At 39.0% G+C, this 27,996-nt stretch overlaps 2 long non-coding RNA genes across 2 annotated transcripts in view; one reads left to right on the top strand and one right to left on the bottom strand.

Moving 5' to 3' along the window:
* LOC144577776 (uncharacterized) overlaps window positions 1–27,996 on the top strand; it is a 170,432-nt gene that overhangs the window by 121,066 nt on the left and 21,370 nt on the right. The gene's annotated exons all lie outside the window — the stretch shown is intronic.
* Window positions 2–27,991, bottom strand: LOC103795324 (uncharacterized). Its single transcript, XR_013522360.1, has 4 exons — window positions 27,873–27,991; window positions 15,977–16,096; window positions 13,868–13,986; window positions 2–2,230 (listed from the first exon to the last, which is right to left on the bottom strand). It is a non-coding gene; the product is annotated as an uncharacterized LOC103795324 (long non-coding RNA).

Raw genomic sequence — 27,996 nt, 5'->3', positions numbered from 1 at the left:
AACCAAGCTTTTACATTTTTAAGGTTCCCTGTGACGACTTCTCATTAAGTACCATAGAAATATATGGGCTTGCATTTTTTTTATGACAGAGTGAAACTCTTCTTGCCCAGGCTGGAGTGCAATGGCGTAGTCTCAGCTCACTGCAACCTCTGCCTCCTGGGTTCAAGTGATTCTCCTGCCTCAGCCTCCTGAGTAGCTGGGACTACAGGCATACTCCACTAAGCCTGCCTAATTTTTTGTTGTATTTTTGGAAGACATAGTTTCACCATTGGTGTTGAACTCCTGACCTCAGGTGATCCACCCACCTAGGCCTCCCAAAGTGCTAGGATTACAGGTGTGTGTCACCACACCCAGCCTGGACTTGCATTTTAACTATAATTTAAAATTTTCTGCAATCTGTTTGAACATAGTTAGTGGCTGGAGTGCATCACTACTTAAATAGTGAATTCTGCTGAATAGCTCAACTTCCTGCTCTTGCTTACATTGGGGTTTCCTATTTCCCAAGTCCTCTCTTTTGATCTTAGTCCTTCTCCTTGGATAGCATAGAATAAGACTCTCTCTCTCCTCTGTGACAAGCATTCAATTGCTTGAGAGCAGCACCTATACAACATCTGTGCCTTCTCTTTTGGCTGACAATTCTATGTCTTCTTTTATGGCCATCTTTTCAGAACCTTCTTTATCTTGATTGTCTTTTAAATTGTTTTCAGAATGTCATTCTTAAAATGTTGCCTAGAACAAGTGAATGTTCTAGCTGTTGGTACATGTCTTGATGATCAGATAGTAAATATTTAGCTCAAATCTAAGTCTAACCACTGGGAAGTTATTCCTTTTTTAATTTTGAAAAAAGGGTTTTATGACAATCACTTTGGTGACATAAAAATGTCCATCATCTTGGATTCTGTGAGATCATCCCAAAATATATTGGAAATCCATATCTCTATATCCAAAGGAATCTTTGAAACTTTGTCATCATCCTAGATATTAGGTAGATTTTTGGGGGGAGGATTTTTGGCTGAAATGAGTCACCTACCTCCTTCTTAATCCAGAACTTTCTTTTTCAGGTAATCTAGAGTCTCTATTATGTGTGTGTGATATATAGTATACCTGGATTTGCCAAAAGACAGACAGGCCAAGATAGGCCTGCAGTATTATCTTTGGTTATTCCAATGCCATAGCCACTAGCCCCATATGATCATTTAAGTTTGAGGTTAAATAAATTTAAATAAAATTCAGATAAAAATTTAGTTCCTTCACTGCACCAGCTGCATTTAAGGGCTCAGCAGTCACATGTGTCTAGTGACTGCTATGTTGGTCAGCACAGATACAGATCATTTACTTCACTGCAGAAAATTCCATTCCTGCCACTAGATAAAAACGTAGAAAATGTGACCATTTCTGAGTATTTAAAATGGAAAACAATATGATAAAAATGGATATTGGCATAGACATAGACATTAAAAACATTAACTATTTTATTATTTTGTATAATGCCTAGTCCAATGTTTTACAAGGGAAACCACTGAATAAGAATTTAGGCTTTGTAGACAGGCTACTTGAGCTCAGGTTCTGCCTCCACCATTTTCTGTGTGATCTTACTCAAGTTATTTAACCTAGGCTTTGTTTCCTTAACTGTAAAATAGTTTTAATGAATTTCTTAAGATGATCACTAAACTTGAATGGAATAATGCTTGTAAAAGTATTTAGCACAATGTCTGACACATATAAGTTGTTAATATAAACATAAGGCATCATTGCAATTATTTAGAGAAATGTAGTTATTAGCTCCAAAGTACTAATTGCAGAATGTGTGCATAAACACCAGCACAATACTACACTTTATTAAACAAATTGGACTTGTTAAAAGCAAGCAGAAAGCACCTTTATTTTTCATTCCTATCACTTTAAACCTATTCTGCTGAATTGTTTTTCCCTTGCTTTAGGTGAAATTCCCAAAAACGATGGCAGACTCCATAGCTTTTCATGTTATAGTCAATCTCATTTCCAAATAATAAAACAAGAGTAGGTGGGGTTTGGATAAATAGAAAAGGAATAAGGAAGAATCCTTTGTAAAATATACAAACTTTAATGTGTAGTTTAATATGCAAGCTTTTCTCATTTTATTCATCCCATCTCAGTTCTGGCTAAAACTCTGCAATGGAAAGGTGGGCTTGCTGGTTTCTTTTATTCTTCTTCTTCGTTTTTGCACTCCTTCCTGTTGCCTCTGGATTCCCTGGGGTTGGAGAGGGAAAAGATAGATAGGAAAAATTCAGACATTGAAAAGGTTTTCTCTAGCTTTCTTGGCTGTCCCCCTCTGTCAAGGCAGATATGCCAAAACTGGTTCATGGTGAGATTTTATGAGTTATTAGAAGAGCCCACAGCTATGGCTTGTCCCTCTGCAGGTCCCTGACACAGGTGATACCTCCTACAACTGGCCATTCACAGTTTCCTTTTAAGCCTCTCACTTCCAGTGAGCCATGATCCTCAGTCTTTTTTTTTTTTTTTTAAGAGTCTCACTGTCACCCAGGTTGGAGTGCAGTGGCATAATCGGGCTCACTGCAGCCTCTGCCTCCTGGGTTCAAGCAATTCTCCTGCCTTAGCCTCCCAGGTAACTGGGGTTATAGGCATACACCACCTTGCCTGGCTGATTTTTATATTTTTGGTGGACACAGGGTTTCACCATTTGGCCAGGCTGGTCTCAAACTCCTGACCTCAAGTGATCCTTTCACCTTGGCCTCCCAAAGTGATGGGATGACAGGTGTGAGCCACTGCATCCAGTCTGCTCCTCAGGTTCTCTGTTGGTGTCACTTCATCTTTCCAGGTGGGCCTCTTGTTTAGGGTCACTACAAATGTGATTAAAGGTCAGCTCTTTTCCATGGTATCCATACTTGGTTCTCAGAATAAATATAATTTTGTTCCACCATTGGTGAGAGTACAGTTAGTTTCCATTGTAGCCCGGTTTTTTCACTCCGTTCTCAAGGGTGTTGAATCAGTCTCTCATATCTACATTGTTTAGGTTTGAGTCACATACAACAGCTTGTGCCACCTAACTTCTAGGAGACACAGGTGTAGTTCTGCCAGTGGGTTTCCAAAGCCTTCCTCATTTGGTTTGGTTGGTAGGGGAGCAGAAGCACTTCTTTCTCCTACACTATTTTGTGTTGAGGGACTGCATAACCCACTGACAAGTCCCAAGAACATCTTCAGCACTCATGTTCTTAGAGGCAATGATCCAAAACTCCATTTTTGTGTGTCAGCAGTCCAAATATCAAGATTTACAGGGTCTTAGCTCTGAATTTATAATTTCCACTCTACGGTGTTTGGGCCTCTGCTAAAATTCTAAGACAATAAGAAAATCAGTTTAACGATCGGTTATAGTTATTTTCATGGAGCTTGTAAGATTGATATTTAAGTAGACAAAGTGGGAAGCAGTCAGTTCTCAGGGTTCCAGGGGTCATCACTTTGTGCTCAGAGTACAGCTGTCAACTGGTGATTTGCTGCATTTAGACAAGGAACAGGAGCAAAGGGCATATTTCGAGAGGGTCATCGACACTGCCTTGTGATAAGTGAATGGCTAGAGGGTTTTTTGGTAAACTGAAACCTTTTCACATTTTTAACTTTTTCTGTGGCAACCTGTCTTTTACTGAAGCTACTCATGAACTCTGGCTTTTCATTAGCAGCACTGGTGTGAACATTCTTTTTTTTTTTTTTTTTTTTTTTTTTTTTTTTTTTTTTGAGGCAGAGTCTTTTGCTCTGTTACCAAGGCCGGAGTAGAATGGTATAATCTTGGCTCATTGCAACCTGCATCTCCCAGGTTCCAGTGATTCTCCTACCTCAGCCTCCTGAGTAGTTGGGACTATAGGCACACACCACCACCACATCATCACCACCAACTAACTTATGTAATTTTAATAGAGATGGGGTTTTGCCATGTTTGCCAGGCTGGTCTCAAACTCATGACCTCAAGTGATCCACCCACCTTGGCCTCCCAGTGTGCTAGGATTACAGGCATGAGCCACCACTCCCAGCATTGGATATTCATCTCTGATTCACTGATCACACTGTGTATTAAAAGAAATGTTGCCAGGCATGGTGGCTCACGCCTGTAATCCCAGCACTTTGGGAGGCTGAGGCGGGCAGATCACAAAGTCAGGAGTTGGAGACCAGCCTGATCAACATGGTGAAACCCTGTCTCTACTAAAAATTAAAAAATTAGCCAGGCATGGTGGTGGGCACTTGCAATCTCAGCTACTCAGTAGGCTGAGGCAGGAGAATTGCTTGAACCTGGGAGGTGGAGGCTGCAGTGAGCTGAGATCACGCCACTGCACTCCAGCCTGGGCGACAGAGTGAGACTCTGTCTCAAAAAAGAAAAAAAAAAAGAAATGTTGGTCCAGTGACAAAGGAAAATGACTGATTCTATCCCTCGCCATCACATAGCTACCAGATTTTAGAGTAAAGTATTCCAAAGTAATGCTTTGTGAGACACTCTCCCTGTCTGTGAGAGTGATGCCACGCACCACTGTCCTTGATTAACTACTCCTCATTTCCCCAAGATAGAGTTAGGTGAGCCTTCAAATTAATGACATTCTGTTCACACATAAAATTACCACCCAATTATTGATCTGCTTTCTTAATGCCCTTTTGACTAACTAGAAACACTTAGAATTGGGCATTAAGATTGAAGAATTTACTTTACAATTGTTTGAAAATCGTACGAAGTGAGATAGATGGTAATTCCTTTTGTAGGTAGGAATCCTGTTGAAATGATGATGGTAAGCACACTGGTGATGAGAGAGCAAGCCTAGAACATTCCTATAAGCCCATGGGAACACTTGGTATCTCCTCCAGCCCTCTGCTTCAAATAAACAACTAGCTTTCCTTGGACCTATGGTTAAGACTTTTCTTTGGGAATGAACTGGGGAGCAGCTATCTGAATGAGTGATTTAATGATGTTATCCTGTTGGTATATATTCCCTATCTGTTGACTCATGCCAAAGATACCACATAAAGCTTTATTCTTTCAGTTCTTCTTAAAATACAAAGTTCTCAGGATCTCTATTTTCTTACTTTTTAGCGTGATTATATTAGAATAGATGATCTATCAAGGTGGCTTTGATTCTGAAGTGTACAATATTTTTTAAGCACTCCTGGTATTATTTCAGGCTGTAATCAGCTGAAAGTATTTAGTATATACTTGTTATTGAATGAATACATTTGCATCTTACTGCAAATAAATTCTAGGTCCATACTTAAAATCAGGCTTTCCTATAAATGCATTGGTGTTACTGCAACTTGGAGACTAAGAACAAAAAAGATAAGCTTAGGCCCGATGCAGTGGTTCACGCTTGTAATGCCAGCACTTTGAGAGGCCGAAATGAGTGGATCACTTGAGGTCAGGAGTTCTTGACTACCCTGGCCAACATGGTGAAACCCTGTCTCTACTAAAAATACAAAAATTAGCGCTGTGTGATGGCACATGCCTGTAGTCTCTGCTCCTCGGGAAGCTGAGGCAGGAGAATTATTTGAATCCGAGAGGTGGAGGTTGCAGTGATCTGAGATTGTGCCACTGTACTCCAGTCTGGGAGACAAAACGAGACTCCATCTTAAAGCAAAGCAAAAAAAAGAAAAAAGACAAGCTTTATCTACTTCATAGTTTTTCTATGGCTATGCCTACTCATGAACTTTGGAGAAGTTTTACCCAATAAGCAACCATATGAAAGACAGAATAATCTACATGAGGAAAATCACTGAATGTTTATTTATGTGTTAATTAGCCTTGATATATATTAGCCTTCTTTTTCTTTGATCATATTCAATACCTGGGTCATCTGTATTTGGTTACATAATGTAGCTTGAATTAAAGGAAAAAGGAAATATGAAAAAAATAACATCTATTGAGGGTTTGACATAGTGCTAATCACTATGCTAAACACCTCACATAGACATTTTCATTTAATCCTCACAATAATGCTATCAAATAGATACTACTATTACCCCATTACAGATGAGGAAACAGAGGCTCAAAGAAGGAATGTAACCTGCCCAAAGTCCCATACCTAGAGCCAGTATTATGGGATTAGATAGTTTAACTCTAGAACCAACAGCCACTACTGTAGAGGAAAAAAATCATTCATTGGGTGCATATCATATGAGCTGCATATGTCATCCCACTCACACACACAGAGAGTCATTTCTCTTCAAGAAACTGCAGGTGATATTTATAGTTCCAAGAATAGTTTAGATATATTCTGAATGACAGAGTTCCACTTGGCTTCTGTGAAAGATAATCTTTTAATTTTGGAAGGCCTTATTGGAAAGCATTTCCCAGAGATGATCCTGGAGTGGCCCTGGTGAGATTAACCTGTATGCAAGTCTTGGTTCTGTTGTTTCAATGTATGCAAATGTAGGCAGCATTCTATTTTATTCCTTTATCTATAAAATGAGACCAATGCTCATGGAGGTGTGCTGATTAATAGAGTTAATATGTATATATATATACTCAGTGGCCTATATAAGCATGGTGCAAATATGTAGTATAGGCAGAGATACTCAAGGGAAATCATTGTCATATCTTAGTACAATGACACATCTAGTTTGTATATCTGGACACCTTAGACGGGATCATGAGATCCTTGACCAAATAAGATGCTTGATATAAGTTTAAAAATGAATTAAAAGATTGAACAAAGACCAAGGACACGTTATTTTTGGAGAAGACTAAGATCTAATCCTTCTCCAGCAATCCAATAAATACATCTTGTCAGATTATTTTGCATAAGACACTATTTCAGTACTAGGTTGCTTAGTAGTAATACAGAGATGGCCTCTGCATCTTTGCAGAAGAACTAGCTCAGAAAATGTCTTTCCAGAGGTGAGATGTCAAGGTTTCCATCTCAAAAGGCTGCTTCATTCTGGATTGTGCTCAACCATCATTCTTTCCAGTTTATCCTCAGCTCCAAAAGCTCGCAGCAGTGTTTCCCAGTGGATTTTCCACTGTGTACCAACTGCACTTGATCCGGGAGAAGAGCACTCTCCAGGACTTTTCCTAGTGTCCTAGCAATACAGTTAATAAAAAACCAGGTCTGATTTTTTAGACAAGAATGGTGGAATTTTTGATACCTCTTCTTTATTTCCAAGAGAGGAAACCATCAGACCATCAAAAACCAAGGTCAATATTTAGAAATACATTTTGCTTTTGGTTACTTCAAATATCCATCCCATCATGTAACACTAATGGTTAAAATTATTCCTTTTTCCTAATAAGGAACCCCTTTTGAGATTGGATGTTTATGCATATTTTGCAGAGGGTCTCTAGGAGAGACTCACCTAAGCTCCATAACTGCTATGAGTGAATAGTTATGAGACTATTGCCATGAATCAGTGATGCACTCTACAACCCTCCACTCCTTCATGGTTGAATTTCAGTGGGTTGCTGTGGGGCTCTTCTGCCTAAAGAGATCCTGTGCCAGAGCCTTACGATTTCTCATCAGCCAAAATACTTTCAAAGTTTGAACTAAATTCACAGAAAATTAAATGCTGCCTACTGGAACTATAATTGATTATCATGTGTCTTCTCTGCAGTGATTCTTCTCTGCTTTGAACGACTTTATGTCATTACCTTCTGAGGCTTTGCAAACCAAACGTATCATTTGTACAGAGCAATGACAGGGTTTGGTAGCCTTGGACGTTCAGAAGCAACTAACTGGTACTGGACTCTTGACTTCTAGTACATAATGGATCATTATGCAATCTACAGTAAGCCCAGAGTGCAAAATACAAATTTGAGCTTTTAAGATTTGAGCTCTCTGGCAAACACAGGTTTTCTAGAGAGAAAAGTATTTAAGATCTACTTACTGGCATCTCAGAGGTGAATCCATCTGTTTGTGAGTGCATTGATCGCCACTGTGGTACCTTGGCATTCGCTTCACATGTTTCTTCTGATGTGCAAACTAAGCAGTAATAGTATAATATTGATCTCCATCTTTTTTATACACCTAGGAGTGAACTCTTCCAATCATTTACCATTTTTGCAGGCCTGCAATTATAATGCTTTGATATTTGGGTAAAAGTAAATGCTGCAGCAGAAATTACATATTAATGGTTTTTCATGATTTGAATATTTAATATTCTGTTTTCCATGCTTGAATGAGATTACATGAGAATATTCTATTTCTTTTAAATAATGTAATAGTGTAAAATTTCTTTTTGTTCTTGGCTATGTTAGTTAATGGCTCCTATATTTGACAAAGCCTAATTCTAAGAGTGGTGGAATTTTTGATGCCTCTCCTTTATTTCCAAGAGAGGCAATATTGCATAGTAATTTAGAATGTGAACTCCATACTGGAGTTTGAATATTGGCTTTACCACTTAATAATGATGCGATCTCATTAATAAAATGGAAAAAATGATAATATTACCTCCCAGAGCTCATTTGTTCTATAAACACTTGTTGAATGCCATCTGTGGGTCCATGTCAGAAAATTTGCTAACCACCCAGAATACAAAAGTGAGTAACACCACATGGTCACTGTCTTCCTGGGGTCTGCAGAATCTTACATGGGAATATTGTCTCCTAATCACCAGTTCACTTGGCTTTATTCTAAATTTAGTACTGAATTTACATTTGCTAGTTACTTAGTTTCTGGTAATCAATAACAAATTTGAATAAATGAATATGAACATTTATTTATGCAATGGATTGGGAAATTCATAACGTCTAAACATTAAATTAAAAAGGACACAAAGTTCAAAGCATGATGCGGGCTGTTAAATAAAAACAAATAAGCAAACAAAAGAATGGAAAGAAAAATGAATATTGCAGGCAGGAGAATAGATAAAATGTAGGAGAGACTTGTATGGGGTATTATGAGTGAGATGAACTTTCAATTTAATATACAGAAAAATTATGAAGAAAGCATTCAGAAGAGTCGAAGTCCATGTTATCATGGCAAAAATGAAAAGCAAATATTCTTCTGATCTTAAGAGGCTGAAATTAAGAGAAATTGCAGTAGTCAAGAACAGAGAGAGTCTAAAAGTAAATATTTGTATTTTAAGCAGTGCATTTGAAAACAAATAGAAATATATGTTTGATGAAGGAAAAAATTACAATAAAATAAGCATTTTATAAAATCAGTTGCTTCATAAATTTGAAATTAAAGAATATTAATCATTTTTAAAAAAATGTATACAGCTTTTTTTTTTTGAGATGAAGTCTCACTCTGTTGCCCAGGCTGGAGTGTAGTGGCATGATCTTGGCTCACTGCAACCTCCTCCTCCTGGGTTCAAGTGATTCTCCTGCCTCAGCTTCCCAAGTAGCTGGCATTATGAGTGCACACCACCACGCCCAGCTAATCTTTTTTTTTTTTTTTTTTGTATTTTTAGTAGACACAGGGTTTCACCTTGTTGGTCAGGCTGGTCTCAAACTTCTGACCTCTTGATCGACCCAAATTGGCCTCCCAAAGTGCTGGGATTACAGGCGTGAGCCACTGCGTCTGGCCTATACAGCTCTTTAAGTTATCAAAACTCTTCCCCTTTCTCCCAGTCTGGTCTCCACCAAATAAGTTGAATGATATAAAGATGGTTCCTGAAGTCTTCAGAATTCATACCATTTTATTATGTATATACAAAATTATTTTTAAAAATAATTTTAAAAATCAAATAATAGGCCTCAAAGGGACTTACTTTAAAAATAATTCTGTTCGTTGCATTATAAAGTAATTTTAGATGAATCAAGGAACTTGCCATTTAAAAATATTCCAAAGTGAATTATATTGACAGGTTAAATTTTAGGTGAATAAATTATGTCCTATATACCTAAGGGTTAAAGGAATAAACCACTAAACTCTTTTGAACATTAATTGGAGAATGATGACTATAAGTTGCAAATACTGTGTTATGTGTATTTGCAACAAAAATACAGGTTGCAAATACGTTTGAAGGGTCTGTCTCTTCTAGAAGCACTCTGCCTCTCTTGCTTCTGTGGAACTGTGCTGATAGGAAAGAGCAGAGCAATTTCAAACCCTCAGGGGACCTCAGGTTTCCTCCTCCTACACCACCTCCTCCTCCTGCATTGCACAGACATGCAGGCCTCACTAATTAGACTGCTTTTGCAGAATGGAAAGGCTTCGGCCTCCCAGATATCAATTACAAACCCTTGTTAGGACTGTGGCCTCTGCTGAACTCCATTAATTCTCCCAGCTGCTTAAGTATCAATCAAAAAAAGAAAAAAAATCAAATCGTGACACTGAATTGTAAACAGATTTTAGCTGAGAAGATGTGAGGATGGTGATGTGGTTGGATAGTTGGTGTCATAGGATTTTGCGTTCTACAAGTGTAATTAGATGTACAGAGTACAAAATTGAGAGAGACAAGCTCAAAAACACTATTTGTTGATACTCTGAAAGTCTGGGGGGATGCCTGTTTATGTGTGTTTAAAATATGTATGAAAGCACAAGTCCAGAGGATCTCAACACACTTTTTCGATTAGGTGAGGAAGATGGTAAATTTGGGTGCTTCTCTAAAGTAGTATATGAAAGACTATAAAATAAGCCATAACCTGCTAGGTGAGCGGAAAGCTTTTGAAACTCCTTGAGAATCTCTATGAAGAATTTTGTAACTAGCAGAGATTATGTAGAGAAAGGCTCCAGTGAAGATTAATTTCAAGATATTCTTGAATAGATTTTCAAAGTGATTTAATGCTGGTAAATGTACAAGTAAAAATTGTCTGTTCAAGTCCCATTTAAACTACCCTAAATGAAATTACAAGCAGAAAGCTATGTACAAATTAGATGTAAATACACATTTTGCAGCCATGTGGCCTTCTTCCAAACCCTGATAAATAAATGAGGATACTTCAAGCTACTGACATTTTGTGGGGGGAAAGAATGTAAGAATTTTTTCTGTACTGGAAACAAATGCAGAGAGTCACCACAATAATCCACGCATAGTAAAAATGCATACAATTTCTCAATTTCAATGATACTTGGGTCTTCGAATTGCATTATAAAATGCAGGGAGCCATTTCAGAGCAACTCAATAGATAAGTAATCTTGAACGAACTGAGACATGATCAAAGTACAGGAAGTTTTTACCTTTGGCCCAGTATTTAAAAGTATTAGATATGAAATGAGGAAGGTTTCAGAAAGGAAATTGGGACTGTACTATTTTTGGCATTGAGTTTGAATAATGTTTTAAAAAGCACAAACTCTTAGCCCTTTACCCACAGTTCAAGGAGCTTCCCTATATGGACCAAACTGCTTCTCCAGTTCTCTCTACCCACATGTATCCTTTACCCTAAATGTGCCCTACCTGTAGTCAAAGAAATTGCTTTTCATCTGTTGTACATGCCCCACAATTCTCACCTCCATGTATTTGCTTATAAACAGTCCATTGTGTATCTTTATTTGCCCAAGCTGCTTTTCAGGACACAATTCAATGCACTTCCACCACATATTCTTGATAGATCATCTCCAGCTATTCTTTGCAACTTAGCATGTTACTTCTACCTTGTTTTAATTATTTGTGAGCACATCTTACCTACTTGTACTTCTTGAGGAGAGGTCTTTCTCTGATTGATAATCCCAGCCTTTATATTAATTATAGCAACAATAATTGCACAAAACAGACTCAATAAATATTTACTAAATAAATGCTTGAATTACAAATTAAAAGATTTGTTACAAAAAAGATTTGGGGGGAAAAATGCAAGTGTATTATTAGTCCTAAATTAAATTAATTAGTTCTTACTTTGTAAATATTATGACAAAATTTAGCAGCTTAAAACAGCACGTATTTATTATCTTGCTGTTTCTGTGGGTCAGGAATACTGGCCTGATTCTCTGAGTTAAGAGTCCCTTGAAAGGCTGAAATCAATGTATCAGTGTACTGGTGAAAGGCTGTTAGACTGAGGGCCTGAGTTTCTTTCTGTCTGTTGGTTAGAGACTGTCTCAGTTTTTTGACACATGAGCTTTTCCAAAATCACAAATTTTTCATCAAAGCATACAAGCTGAGACGGCAATAGAGAGTCTGTTAGCAAGACAGAAGTAATTGTCTGGGCGCAGTGGCTCACGCCTATAATCTTAGCACTTTGAGAGGCTGAGGCAGGTGGATCACCTGAGGTCAGGAGTTCGAGACCAGTGTGACCAATGTGGTGAAACCTGAGTCTCTACTAAAAATACAAAAATTAGCCAGGCTTCGGGCAAGTGCCTGTAATCTCAGTTACTCAGGAAGCTGAGACAGGAGAATTGCTTGAACCAGGGAGGCAGAGGTTGCAGTGATCCGAGATTGTGCCACCACACTCCAGCCTGTGTGACAGACCAAGACTCCATCTCAAAGCAAAAGAAAAAAAAGACAAACTTTACCCATTTCATAGGCAGAGGTTGCAGTGATCTGAGATTGTGCTACTGCACTCCAGCCTGGGCGACAGAGTGAAACTCTTGTCTCAAAAAAAAAAAAAGACAAAAGTCACAATCATGGAAGCGACATCCCACCTCCCTTTGCCATATTCTGTTGGCTAGGAGTAAGTCATAGGTCCTACTCATATTCAAGTGGAGAGTATTAAACGACATAAACATGAGGAGGTGGAGATCAGTGGGGGCTGCCTTAGAAGCTCCCTACCACTCACGGAAAGGCTTCTTGCATACCATGCTCTTTAAGTGTCTTTTCCTATCCTATAACTTACCTTGTATCAGACTTCTGAGTTTACAAAGCATGTCAGTTATTTGAGGCCTAGATCAAGTGTTAGCTTCTAGTAAGGTCTTTGATTGTACATGCTGAGGTTAATTTCTCCTTTGATTATGTATCCATAATGCTTTTTACATTTTTCATGAATTACAGTTTATTTGAATTATTTAGGATAAATATGGTCAGCTTGCCTTTACCTGCCATAATTGTTTTCCTTATAGCCAGGAATAAAAGCATACAACAAATTTCCTTTTTTTTTTCTGAGACAGAGTTTCACTCTGTCTCCCAGGCTGGAGTCCAGTGGCAAAATCTTGGCTCACTGCAACCTCCACCTCCTGGGTTCAAGCAATTCTCGTGCCTGGCCTCCTGAGTAGCTGGGATTACCACGTACCACCATGCCCAACTATTTTTTATTTTTCGTATCTTTAGTAGAGACCAGGTTTCACTGTGTTGGCCAGGCTGGTCTCAAACTTCTGACCTTAAATGATCCATCCCCCTCGGCTTCCTAAAGTGCTGGGATTACAGGTGTGAGCCACTGCTCCTGGCCAGCAAATTTATTTCTAAAGTCTATGTATCTTGCTAGCAAATAATACTATAGCTTGAATGAAAAGATAATAGATAATGGATGACAAGTTTCAAAGAACTTACTAGAGTTGAACTATTTGTCTTATAACGTTTAGGATTAAAAGAGGTAACCCGCAAGAGACATCTGGCACAGTGCCTGCATACAATGGTAGTCATCTAAGAGTTGATATAGTTGCCACCTTCCTTTTTACTTTTCTTTCCCCTACATCTTAACACCCTTATTTTATATACATTATTTGAAAATGCTGCTTGAACTATAATACTAGGATTTAAATCACTTATTTGATTATTCAGTGTCTTCAAACAATTATTGAGCATCTTCTAGTGTCATTAGAGATATAGACATTAAGGATACAGCAAGAAAAAATTGAAAAAAGTATCCTATCTTCTATTGGAGCTTGTATTAATTTGGTGCAGAGGTTTTATTTTGAGGTGATGAAAATGTTTTGCAACTAGTTAGAGGTCATGATTACACAGCATGTGAATGTAATAAATTGATCTGACTTGTTCACTTTATAATGATTAATTTTTGTCATGTGAATTTCACCTCAATTATAAAAAATATTAACAATAAAAAATTCTGTTATCTGAAAGAAAAGAAGCTTACCTTCCATGTAAGTGGTAATCATCTGGGCTTGAGATTATTGGGTTGAGGACTGTAGGTCAATTCTGAGCATGGGAGCAGGGGACCTCCTGACCATTGTTATGTTACAATGATTCCTTCATCTGAAATATAAGAGTCAGAGAATTCTTCACAAGAAGAGCATGGCACAGCAAGGCTTACTTTGTTCTGTCCCCACAATGTAATCTGTATGAATTATAACCAAGAATTTGAAGAGAATGAAGCTGTTTTACAGTATTCATAATGTCTTAAGGAGTTCTATGGGTTTGCTATTTTGTAATATGTCTATTGCCTACTACAAGCACACCTCATAGTTCCATAAGTGGGAAGGGAAAGTCCATGTTTTTGCCACCACTGAAAATCATCTGAGATATAAAATGGGAGGCAAGTTGACATCAAGGAAGTATCCAATCATGTATTCAAGGCTTGAAAATGGCAGTCTTCTGTCTATTGGCCCTTCTAGAATGAAGATAGTCTGAAAACTTGCCAGGAAGTTTAACAATAATGGAGGAGAGCTCTTTTATCATCGAAAGCCAAGAAAGCAATGCAGGTGATGACTTAATATCATCTTGCATATAAAACAAAGAGACTTTATAGAAAAACCCTACTCATGGATGCTTGTCTCTTAGAGTTCTAAACTTCTCACCCATTGAATTACATATCATTTATTGCTTTTTGAACCTTATGTGGAAAAAGAACTCTACCTGATTTGGGGACCAAAATTTTCCTACAGTTATTCCCTTGTTAGTGTTCTTGGAAATTCCTTATTTGCAAAGTTCAGGTGGCTTCTAATTCTTGGCCGAGCTGAGATTTATGAAACAAACTAATCAAGATGAATCACAGATTTTTAGAAATAGAAAGCATGCAACTTCCTTCTTTTGGGGAGAGGATCCAGAAAATGAGGTTGCAAGAGGTTGACAGGCTTTTGCTGGAGCAGAAGTGAAATAATGGCCAGAAACGTCCACTTTGTGAGTTTTGATGCCCTAGTAGACCATGGAGCCCAGAACTTGGGTCTCTTGTTGTTCTTTTTTTTTTTTGGCCTTTTTAAATTGGGAGGAAATGAAAATATTTGAGAGGCATAATGTCTTCTATACAATTTTAAAAAGCACAATTTTGTGTTCACAATTCAATAATATATTTCCTCAGCTCATAGACCCATGGAGCTTTGAAATCTTTTCAGTGTTCACCCTGCCCAGGGCTTTCTCTGTAATATCACTTCTCACATGCTATTTCTTCTAAGAGGTTGTCTGGCCTCTGCTTTAACCTTTGGAGGGACAGGAAACTCACCACCCCTTGAAGCAACACATTTTATTTGCATGTGTTTGTACTTATATTCTCTCTCTTTCTTTCTGTTTCTCTCTATAGAGTGCTTATATTTTATAGTCTGCCTATGCATATATTTTATAGTCTGCTTTTTTGCAGTTGACATCCCACACATACTTTTCATATTGATATAAAGTCTTAATATGGTTGATATGGTTTGGCTGTGTCCCCACCCAAATCGCATCTCGTGGGAGGAACCCAGTGGTAGGTAATTGAATCATGGGGGCAGGTCTTTCCTGTGCTGTTCTCATGATAGTGAATAAGCCTCACAAGATCTGATGGTTTTAAAAAGGGGAATTATTCTGCACAAGCCCTCTTCTCTTGTTTGCCACCATGTGAGACATGCCTTTCACCTTGTGCCATGATTGTGAGGCTTCCTCAGCCACGTGGAACTGGGAATTCCATTAAACCTCTTTCCTTTGTAAATTGGGCAGTCTTGGATATGTCTTTATCAGCAGAGTGAAAACAGACTAATACAATGATAATTGTAAAGGGCTTCATATATGATATAATTTCCCTAATAAAAATTTATGCAAACATGACAAGTTTTTACTATTATAAGTAGAATTCAACCCTATTTTCGTTTGGAAAAGTTCGGTTATTAGGTCATAAGGAGTTTAAGATTTAACTTTTACTCTTTAGCTTTAAATGTATATTCCAGAGTAACACTGAATAAATCAAATCCCTCTTCTACCAGACAGTTCTTTTCAGTGTTTTTTAAAAGCTATCATGTTCCTCTTAAAATGTCTTTTACAAAGTAAACATCCTTACCTCTTTCCATCATTCCTTACAAGCTGTAGTTTCCAGACCCTTCACAGGATTGTTTGTTCTCCTCTGGACGAGCTCCAATTTGACAAAGTTGTTTGTAAAGTATGGTGCCAGAATTAATTACTGTAAAAACAGCCATAATAATAATAAACACCATTTGCTGACTGCACACAATGTTCCAGGAACTGCGCTATAGACTTAGCTCCTTTCATCCTCACAAAGCCCTCTAATATTGTATGCATTATTATCCTTATATTTTTAGACAAGGAAACCAGTTTTAATACATCAGCTGACTTACCCAAGGTCACACAAGAAAGGAAATAGCAAAGCTAGGATTAAAACATGCTTTGTGTTCTGAACCATTTTATAATGCTCCAGAATTTCCTGGTTATGCCAGATTTAGGGCTGAGATACCAAATTTATGTGAGAATACCTTAAGATTTAATTCTCTTTCTGTCAAATACTTTTCATACTTATGAAAAGTATGATGGAGCCCAGTTCTTCCACAGCAGGCTTAAAAACATCAATTTATCCATTTGTCAAATATTTGAGTGCCTACTTCATGCCAGGCACTATTTTAGGAAGTAACAATATTGAGATATGCAAAGTAGACAAAGTTCCTTCTTTCATAGGGCTGACATTCTGTTGAGAGAGACAGACATTCTGGAAGTAAACAAGTAAATAAAGATGATAATTTCAGATAGTGACAAGTGATATAAAGACAATAAGACAAAGTAATGTACTATGAAGTGACAGTGTTAGGTTATGAGAGAGAGACAACATGAGATTTGGTGACCAAGGGAGGCCTCTTGGTGGAGGTGACCTCTGGTCTTAGACTGAAATGATGAGAAGGAACCAATCATATAAAGATCTCTGGAAGGAACATCTAAATCTTAGGGAAGGGCAAGGGCAAAGTTTCTGGCACCAGAATAGGCTTAGTGAGCTCAAGATCCAAAAGCCCTACGTGGCTAAAAGTAGAGTAAGTGATAGAAGAGGAGAGAATTATAACCTCAGAGATACAAGCAGGGAAAGATCACTTGAGGTCCTGCAGTCCATGGCAAGAAATGGATTTGTTTTTATGTGTAATGGGAAGCCTGTGCCATGTTTTATGCAGACAAGTGGACTAATCCAATTAATATTTTAAAAAGATGACATCACTACAGTGTAGAGAATGGGTTATAAAGGCAAGAATGAAAGCAGGGGAATGAGGAGGCTATGGCAATGGTCCTGGTAAGAAATGATGGTGGGTCTGATCACGTGGCAGCTGATCTAACTGACTCATATCAATGGGAAGAAATGGATACATTCAGAAAAAATGAAGGAAAGGTGAACAAAATTCCTCATGTATTGAATGCAGTGGGGTGAGGGAGAGAGAGAGAAATTGATTTAACACTAGATTTAGAAGTTAGTAAGAGTGCTGTATATAATGTGTGCTAGGTATAGTATATACAGTCCACTTGCATATATTAAGTGATTTAGTTCTCACAAGACTCCTATGATGTAGCTAGTATTCCTCCCGACCTATCTCTGACAAACCAAGATTTAGAGATGCTTAATAACTTGCCTTAGGTTATATAGGTAGTAAATTGGGAAGCCAGGATTTGAACCCAGGTGTGCCTGACATCAAAAGCAGTGCACATTTTTGTGTGACATAGCATTATCCCTGGAGCTCTGATAAAGATTGCATCTTGCCTCTAAGGTGAGATGGAATTCAAGAGTTCCACAGCAAAACATGTATGGAGTCACATGTGAGAACACGTTCTATTTTCAAGGGGCTTGACGTTGCCTGGCCTCTCTCTTGTTCCTTGAAGGGCTATGTTTTAGTTCTGCAATCTCATGTCTAAGGGAGTAAGCACATTGGGTGGAGTGAGAAGTAAATGAAATGATTAAGCCGATGGAGAAAATGACTTCTGAGAAATGATTAAAAGATTGCAGCTTAGCTCAGCGATGACTAAAGAGGGCATCAGCCTATAAATATTTCAGGGGTGGAACCAGCAGGAAGGGGGGATTTTTCTGTAAGTAGAAAGAAATTGCATGAAGGGACAGGCAAATAATACAGTTCAGTTCCTGAGTCTGCTCTTTATAATCTTGATGGCTTATCATGACTTTATGTTCAGATTTTCTTATCTCAAAACAATGAGCTGCGATTAAATGTAAAATAGGTAGTATCTCACTAGAAAGGCATCAAAATCCTAACAACACATTCTTTCATGCTTTTAACATTCATTTGATAAATATTTATTGACCTTGGCTGGGTATGGTGGCTCACGCCTATAATCCCAGCACTTTGGGAGGCTGAGGTGGGTGAATCATGAGGTCAGGAGTTCAAGACCAGCCTGGCCAACATGGTGAAACCCCATCTCTACTAAAAATATAAAACTTAGCCAGGCATGGTGGCAGGTGCCTGTAATCCCAGCTACTCAGCGGGCCGAGGCAGGACAATTGCTTGAACCCAGGAGGCAGAGGTTGTAGGTAGCCAAGATTGTGCCATTGCACTCCAGCCTGGGGGGAAAAAAGCAAGACTTTGTCTCAAAAAAATAAAATTAATTAATTAATTAAAAAAGGAAAAAAAAAAAAATATATATATATATATATATATATATATATATATATACCTCTACTTTGCGTAAGACACAGGAAAGGGGAGGATTTGGGGACCAAATATGGATATCCATTTGAATATTCTTGTTTTGTAATAAAATATACATATTTTTATGAGGTAACTAATATAAGGATAGTTCCTGCACAGTAATTGTCTAGGTGGGATCAGAATTATTCATGCACTGAAACATATCAGCTATTGTGTTCTGGAGTCTGGCAAGAAAGGGTAATACTGGTACCATGCATCCCGATTGCCTGAATACTGCTATGCTCTAAAGAATGGGGAGGTTTAAGTTTCAAACACGGGCTAGTGATTTCCTTGCATTTGCCACAATGTGTGTTTGTCTGCACATTTGTTAGTGAAATAAGAGAACACACTACTTGATAACACAGGGACAACTGTCCAATACATTGGGTGCATTATCTTTCCATATACAGTATAAAAATTATATCTATCAGGCTGCAAAGTCAGAAAGCCTTGGTTTATCAGCTACATCTGGGCAGCACACAAAAGCTAAAGCCGCTGAGGGAAAGGCTTCTTGAAAAGCACACCTGTCCTTTTCAGGCATTTTTGAAGTATCATATTTGTTTTTGGATGATTTTGGCCTTCTGCCCTTGATTCTTTAGCACGGTTGGGAGGCTGTCCTGCAGCCTGAAGGTTAAAGAGAAATACAAGTGAATGTGTCATTTTAATGGGCTTTGAATGCACTCCCAAATGACACATTTTTTTTTTTCTTTTCAGTATTGCTTATAAAAGTTACACCTGCAAAAATGGGACTGAATCCAGTGAGGAAGGACATAACATTTTGCCTGAATGTGCAAAAAATGAGTGCGGTGTTGTCTGTGTCCCTGTAGCTCTGAGCAGCCTAGTGGGTAAATGAGTGTTTGTTTCCTGCACATCATCTTTGAGTTGAAAATGAGTCACACACTCGTGGAGAGAATAGTACTATCTTCCTTTGTCTGGCTCTGTATGCCTTTGTGGTTACTGAATTTGTCTTAATGGGAAGCTTGATTGTTTTACTTTTTGAGGCAAACTATTATAATTTTTTTTAAATTTGGAATAAGATTACTTTAAATATATTTTTCTAGATTCATAGCTGGGGTCACAGCCAGGGCAATTACAAAACATTTCTATGGGGCAAAAAAAAAAATCTCTCAGGTTCATGTAGTCATCTGGAAGCATAAACCCGATTCCTAAATGTTTAAACTAATTTACTTTGAAATAATAATAAGTGTAATTTGTGGAATGTCTACTTTGTACCAGCCACTATGCTATGTGTTTTTAATAGATTATTTCTAATCCATATAACATGCCCAAAATGCAGGTAATATCAATAACCCCGTACTTTTTTTTTTTTTTTGTGATAGAGTCTCGCTGGGTCGTCTAAGCTAGAGTGCAATGGTGCCATCTTGGTTCACCACAACCTCCGCCTCCAGGTTTTGAGTGATTCTCTTGCCTCAGCCTGCCGAGTAGTTGGGATTACAGGCATGTGCTACCATGCCTGGCTATTTTAAAAATTTTTACTAGAGATGAGGTTTCACCAGGCTGGTCTTGAACTCCTGACCTCAGGTGATCTGCCATCCTTGGCCTCCCAATATGCTGGGATTGCAGGCATGAGCCACCTCACCTGGCCAATAACCCCTTTTTATAGCAAAGGAGAGCAAGGGTCAGAGCAATTAAGTAACTTGCTAGAAGGCATAGAGCTGATCAGTGAAGGAATTTGCATTCATCTCCATTTATGTCTAACTTCAGGGGCTGGGCTCCCTCCATTATGACATCCTACCTGTCTGAAAAGAGCATTTGATGACAATTTTCCTCAATTCTTATTATGAAGAGGTAGGTCATAAAGTGAAAAGACCAACAATAATTTCCTTTTATCTTTGTAAGAAACTTATTTCAGAGGTTAGAAAATACTTTCAGCCTTCCCTGGATGTGCAAAGAGGCTCAGGTGCACTTGGGTACTGGAGTAGTTTTTATGACTAGGGGACGCTGATTCTGTTTTGTTTTATCCAGCTCTGCATGGCCTTGATCTTGAGACTCCCAGGTCCCAGATATCTGAGAGTATTCTGAGGCATACACTTATGAATTCTTACGCCATGACTGTTTTTTTAGAGATGGAGGGATAGCTCATGGATCAGGCTTGCACAAAGATTTTCAGACTGCTGGAAGAAGGAACAAAGACACCAGAGCAGATACATTTAATGAAAAAAGTAAAAAGAGAAATTTATCATAAGGAAAACATCCAAAAAGTGTCAGCCGAGGCTGTGATATCTGAAATTATTGCTGGACTATCTGCAAGTATAAATCACTATTTCAGATAATCTGGCATACTAAGGCCCCAAACTAAGAGTCACAGGTTCAATTATTAAAGTCGGTTCAGACATTTTATGAATGAGGATTTCCTTTTGAAAACTGGAGAGGAATCAAGGGGGGCACCTTCTAAGGAACTTACCATTTAAATTCTAGATTTTCATCGAGTTTTATTTATTTATTTACCTACTTATTTACTTACTTTGAGGCAGAGTTACACTCTGTCGCTCAGGCTGGCATGCAGTGATGCAATCTCAGCTCACTGCAAACTCCGCCTCCCAGGTTCAAGCTATTCTCCCGCCATGGCCGGTTTTTTTCATTTTTAGTAGAGACAGGGTTTTACCATTTTGGCCAGGCTGGTCTTGAACTCTTGACCTCAAGTGATCCACCTATTTCAACGTCCCAAAGTACTGGGATTACACACCTGAGCCACCGCACCTGGCCCATTGAACCTTATCTTCTGCTCTGTGAGCTGTTTCATATTCACACAAGGGGCCTTGTGGAGCCACCAAGGATGTGGGGCAAATGCCTGTTTGTAGAATTGTTGAAGAGTAGCATCTCCAGTTAGAGTATATCGTACATCTCTGATTTTGATTGGTTCATATGGATATTCATTTGGATTATAGACATTTTTCTTAACTAATTATAGAACATCAAGGCAAAAGAAAACTGTCTTTGACAATCAAGGCACATTTCTCAAAGAAAGTTGTTCACGACCATGTCATTCTGTGGCAAGCTCTGCCTGATGTGTAGATTACCTAGCAATTTGGCTTTCTCATATCTATCACCCCCGGTTACTCCAGGTGCAAACTGGAGAGAACTTCCCTTTACCTGTTCTTCTATTTTTACGACTTGGCATTCACTTGCCCTAGCTCCCATATCTGATTAAGAAGAGGACACCAGGCCAGCACAGCAAGCTGATGCAATGGATAGAGCTTCTGCTCACCAGGAAATGAAAGAATTTCTTTTCATAACTGTCAGACGAGAGAAGGGAAGGGCCCTGCTCAGCTGGTCCTAGCCCATTCCTGTATGGCTGGTCACAGCCTCCTTGCAGATGGCAAGGCCTACTCTCTTCCTCATCTACCACATCTACCTACCTTTCTAAAGTGCTTCTTTAGAGGCACTTCTAAAGATACTTGTGTAGTGTTCAGTGGCTACACCAGCCACCTCTGACCTTTTACTTCCCTGGTTTCTCCAGCATATTTTGTCAGGTTCTTTTCTCAATGAACACCTACCTGATCACTTTGAAGTTTGTCTCAGTTAGAATGCATCCAGTGACCTTATCAGAAAACACAATTTAAACTGGCTCAAGCCATAAAAGATTTATTGGCTCACATAACTGGAAATATAGGTGTCAGGATTGGGTTGATCCAGTCACACAATTACATCACCAAGGACTTGGTTTCTGTCCTTTTCTCTGGTACTCAGTGGTGAGTAATGCAGCTTTGTGTTAAAGCTGCTATGCTCTTGTCCCAACACTGCGGCCAACAGCTCCCAGGTCTACATCCACTGCCCGAAGAACCAGTTACTATTTATTTACCCTTAAGCTTCAGGCAAATCCTCCCTCCTGCCTTACAGCCCAAATATTTATTTTGGGCCAGGTGGGAAAAATACTCTGATTTTGTTAGGCCCTAAGAGCATGCTTTATATTTGGAGCCAGGGTGGGAGTCAGCATCCCCTGTGCTCTTCGTTTGCCTCAATGACAAAAACGTAGATAAGAAAGGGGGTCTGGGTCTTGGCAAATCAACCTCAAGGTCTGTTTAATCAGTCAAGTCTAATCATTTGCCTATCCTACCCTGCAGATTCAAAACTCTCCATCTCTAGGATTAATTTCAGCCCTGTCTGGATATATAAGAAGATCTGTCTTCACATTAAGTTTGGGTCTACTTGAAAGTCGTTTGATTTCTGTTGCCACATACTGATTCTCATACAGCGATCTGCTTCTTGGTGACACTCATCCCCCATCTACTTATATGGGTTTCTTAGACTTCTCTATGACATGACTCTGATAACTTCAAGCCTACTACGTGGGTCACCTGGAGGGCTGGGGGACCACGTTTAAAATACAAGAATCAGTCCTTAAGGAGACAGCACTTTAAAAAATTCACTGTTTTCTGGAAATAGTTAGAAATTGAGGTGTTATAAAGGAGACTATATTCCAAAATCACACTGACTGACAGAGGTATGCTGGAGTCAGCTCATACTGGCTTATGAGAGCTGATCATTGAATTTTCAAGACTTTGTGAGCTGGTTGTTAAACACAGCCCTCATTAAATATTATAGTATATAAATTTACAATTAAAGAAATTATGTTCAAGGTAAAGTTAATAAAGACTCCAAACTCATCATTTCCTGATTATTTTGCTACATTTTACTCTATGCTCTTGACTATTTTTATCCATTGTTCATCTATGATAGAAGTAATATACAAGGGGATGCTACTATACAACCCTTTTCAACTCTACATTCAGTGACATCATGTTAGGATTTCCATGGAGTATTTACACCATAGATCTTGGTAGACACTATCAATCAGAGTTTTTTCCTTATAAAATATTTACTAGCATACTCCTGGCTGGTTTTTAAATGTAAAATGAGAATGATAACAATAAGTGCATTATTAGCTTTGTATGAGGTTATAATAATGTAATTCATATAAGAAGCCTGGCTCAAGGCAAATCAGTCAATGATTTGGCTATGACTATGTCCTTCCCTGCCCTGTTAATTAGAGCATATAAAATAGCATATTATCTTAGGGCAATATTAAATATCATATCATCCTATCAGAGCAATCCTTAGAAGTATGAAGTAATATTGCATTGTGCTATCAGTACATTTGTAGAAAGAGATGAAGCCCTGTGGCACATGGGATAGAATGATGTTGTTACTTGACTCTTGCATGTGAAAAGCATGCCTCACCCTCCAGATCCCAGACTCTGGGAAAATCCTTGTATCACATCAGCTTGCTCAGGGTTTTCTGCTGAGACTTCAGCTGCCTCTACCTTTCTCTCGTGTTTTCCTCTTCCACTTTTTGCTTCCAACACTTGCTAGGGGTGGCCTCTCCCTTGGTCTTCAGAGATCATTGAGGTACTTGCTAGAGATGATCATTAGTACCTCAGTGATCTCTGAAGACCAAGGACAGGCCACCCCTAGTCTTTTATCTTCCCTTTTTGAGAGCGAACTGCCATCTCTCTGATACCAATGTGGTTCCTGCTTTTATACCACACCACCACAGTTTATTTCTGTGCCACCTGATGCCATTCCAATTTTTCATCTTTCTTCTCTCAGCTTCATTTTTCTTTTTCTCTTTTTGTCTCCATTGTCTTATAGACACCTCTTTCAAAGCAGAAACCATTTTGAAAAACCATTTCCCTGCTTGTCCTATGACTCATTTGAAACTCTTAAACCCCTACTATATACAGAACACATGTACTTGATACATATTCAGAATGAAGAAGCAATTTGTGCCAAGAGTTACAATATAGAGATATAAGAGCTACAGAAGAAAAAAAGGTTACATCTCAGAGGGGGTGGTGAGGAGAAGGCAGGAAAGGTCAAGAATAATCCCACTTATTTGCAGTTTTGGGATCTTTCTGGGGGCCTGGCAATGCTGATAGACAGATAACTGAAATTTTAGTTCACACAATGCCCTGTGTATCCCAAATTATTTCTTGGACAGCTAATTTCTTTAACTGTATTATATTGTAATTTCATTAAGCGCAGAGGTAATTCTGTCAAATCAACCTCATTTTACTCCTAAGGAGCACATGTGTTTAAAGGCAGCTCAGTGCCTCATCGATAAAAAGTTTGCATCAAATGCTTATTGAACAAAAGAATAAGCAATCCATGACTTGAGCTGAGGTTCATATAACCTCTATTGAGGAAAATCCTAATTATATTTTTAGAGATTCATAGAAATTCAGGAGTGAAAAATATCTTAAGGATTATTCGGTTTAGTAATTCCCAAATCTGGGATGTATTATAATTGAATAGGGGTGTGTTGGGATGGGTTATTTTTAGAATGTAGACTCCTGACCTCTTCCCCAGACCAACTGAATTAGAATCTGTATGTTTTGGGAACTAGAATCTTTGTGTTTTGGAAACTGTGTTCTAGCCTTTACCAGGCCCCACTGCTTCTGCTGGGCTGTCAGGTGTTGGATCCACCAATGAAGTCTGATTTCATCTAGTCTCTGACAATTCATTTTTTTCTCCTAAGATTATAATAATAACAACTCTGCAAACACAATATGTTTTCTGGGTGTCCCCAAATCTCCAGCAATCTGGGATTATCTTTGCTCTTAGTGGCAAAGGGAAATGACTTGTGCCCCCTCCTCATATTTATGTGAGTGCCTAAAGGGAGTTGGGTTTGTTTGAATCTTTCCATGCTTGAAATTTTTCCTTCTAACTCTCCAAGCTCTAATTCTCCCTCAAGCTTGCAGGGCCATTCTCTCTCTCCCATTCTGCCTGTCACTGCTAATAAAAAATCACTAGAAAGGGTATTTATAAAAGTTTGGGGAGGCCAGGCACCATGGTTTACGCCTGTAATCCCAGCACTTTGAGAAGACAAGGTGGGCAGATTATGAGGTCAGGGGATCGAGACCATCCTGGCTAACATGGTGAAACCCTATCTCTACTAAAAATACAAAAAATTAGCTGGGCATGTTGGCACATGCCTGTAGTATCAGCCACTCGGGAGGCTGAGGCAGGAGAATCACTTGAACCCAGGAGGCGGAGATTCCAGTGAGCCGAGATTGTGCCACTGCACTCCAGCCTGGGTGCCAGAACAGGACTCCATCTCAAAAATAAATAAATAAAATAAAAGTTTGAGGAAAATTTTTTTTTTTTTTTTTTTTTTGAGATGGAGTTTTGCTCTTGCTACCCAGGCTGGAGTGCAATGGCGCGATCTCGGCTCACCGCAACCTCCGCCTCCTGGGTTCAGGCAATTCTCCTGCCTCAGCCTCCCGAGCAGCTGGGATTACAGGCACGCACCACCGTGCCCAGCTAATATTTTGTAATTTTAGTAGAGACAGGGTTTCACCATGTTGACCAAGATGGTCTCGATCTGTTGACCTCGTGATCCACCCGCCTCAGCCTCCCAAAGTGCTGGGATTACAGGCTTGAGCCACCGCGCCCGGCCCGAGGAAAATTATTTAACAATTATGTACTGAGAATCATTCTGTGCTAGACAATGAGCAGACAATAAATGTAAGTTCCTCACAATCCAAAACAAAACAAAACAAACATGATCCTTATCATCACAAAGTATGCAGTCAATTGGCTGATGCAGATATTATTAACCCAATAGTTACCAAAAATATGTACAAAACCTCAGCTGATGCAGATGAAGCATCAAGAGTTGTTATAAAGGAGAGATACATGGTGAAATAAAAGTAACAGTAGGGATTGACCTATTTGGCACTTAAGAAATGGCTTCCTCAAAGAAGTGATAACTAACCTGAAAACCATCTACAGAAACAGCACATGAAAAGTTTTGTGACGGGGCAGGTGGGAACTATAAAAAGACCTGTATGATGTACCTCAGAGAGAAAGTAGAAATGTAGTACAGGATGGGGCTGGTGAGGAGGATGAGCCTGCAAAAGAGACAGGAAGGGCTGGAGGCAATCTGAGATGGGATAGCTACAGAAGAGCCAAGCAAGGAGAAAATTCAAGGAGGAGCTGATCAATAAGCCAAATGCTTGAGGGTCAAATAAATAAAGTGAGCTCTGAATAATTCTCATCGGATTTAGCCTCTTCAGGTCATTAATAACCTACAGAGCCAGGGCTGTTTTTGATGGTGTGGTGGAGATGAAAGTCAGATTGAAGCAGGTTGTGAGATGAATGTGTAGGGAGAACATGGAAAAAGAAAAGACAAACCGTAGTGGTTTTCAGATCCTTAACTGTGAAGGAGAGAAGGGATGGCAGGGAAAGAGTGAAGTTGAAGGAAATTTTTAAAGATTGAAGTGCTGCTTATTTTATTTTATTTTACTTTACTTTATTTTGTTTTTCGAGATAGAGTCTCACTCTCACTGTGTCTCCCATTCTGGAGTGCAGTGGCGTGATCTCAGCTCCCTGCAACCTCTGCCTTCATGGTACGAGCAATTCTTCTGCCTGAGTCTCCTGAGTAGGTGGGACTACAGGCGTATGCCAGCATGTCTGGCTATTTTTTTCTATTTTTAGTAGAGACGGAGTTTCACCATGTTAGCCAGGATGGTCTCAATCTTCTGACCTCATGTTCCGCCTGCCTCGGCCTCCCAAAGTTCTTAGCTCCTATTTGAAAGCTAATAGAAAGGACCCAAATGGGAAACATTAAATACACAAAAAGGAGGAGTAGTCAACACTAAAGTTACTGCAGTGGCGGAGTAGATGGAAGGGTTGGCTCTAGAGAGCAAGCAGACAGCATCTTCACTGCAAAGTAGCGGAGGAGGTGATTATGGGAGGAGAGAAGCAGGTACACAGCCAAGCCCAGCACATACCTTAAACCTCAGGATGGGACTGCTCCATCCTAGAGCCTACCAGCTCCTGCTGCCTTCAGGAACTTCTTGTAACCAACTTTCTTTCCAGTTCCCACCTGTTGGTATGCTGCTCATAAACACCACAGCCCTTCGTCTTTCTCACTTGCTCCTTCTGTCTTGTCTTTCCCTTCCTCCATTCTTCTCCCCCTTCACCTTCTCTTCTTTCCTCATGTCTTTCCTCTTCTCATCACTTTCTTTTTAGTTTTTGCGCCACTAATCCCTTTTCTTCCATGCTTCCCAGGAGGACTCATAACCCCTAACAACATGTAACATGTAGAAAAATGCCGTATCCTCTGTATTTAGCCCCAGTCCTTCAGATGGTGCCTGGCAAGCCCAGCCTTTTCCACCAAAAGGTTCAAGGTCCATGATCATATTTTATCTTAATAGAGCTGAGCCATGCCTCTCCCCAAGAAAGCAAAACTTCCTCTTTTCTTCTATTTATTTTAATAAAATGTATCCTTCCCAGTGTACTCACCTTACAGAGTTGCTGTAATGATAGTCAAAACATTTAAGTTGTACGGTAAATCACTTCCCATTTTTAAACAGCATAATAAAATCATTTTGCCACATCATGCTCTCATAAATTACCCTAAAACAAG

Source organism: Callithrix jacchus, chromosome 9 (genome assembly GCF_049354715.1).
Source record: "Callithrix jacchus isolate 240 chromosome 9, calJac240_pri, whole genome shotgun sequence".
NCBI classification, from domain to species: domain Eukaryota; kingdom Metazoa; phylum Chordata; class Mammalia; order Primates; family Cebidae; genus Callithrix; species Callithrix jacchus.
Note: the sequence above shows the minus strand (reverse complement) of the source record. Positions and strands in the feature narration are given on the sequence as shown.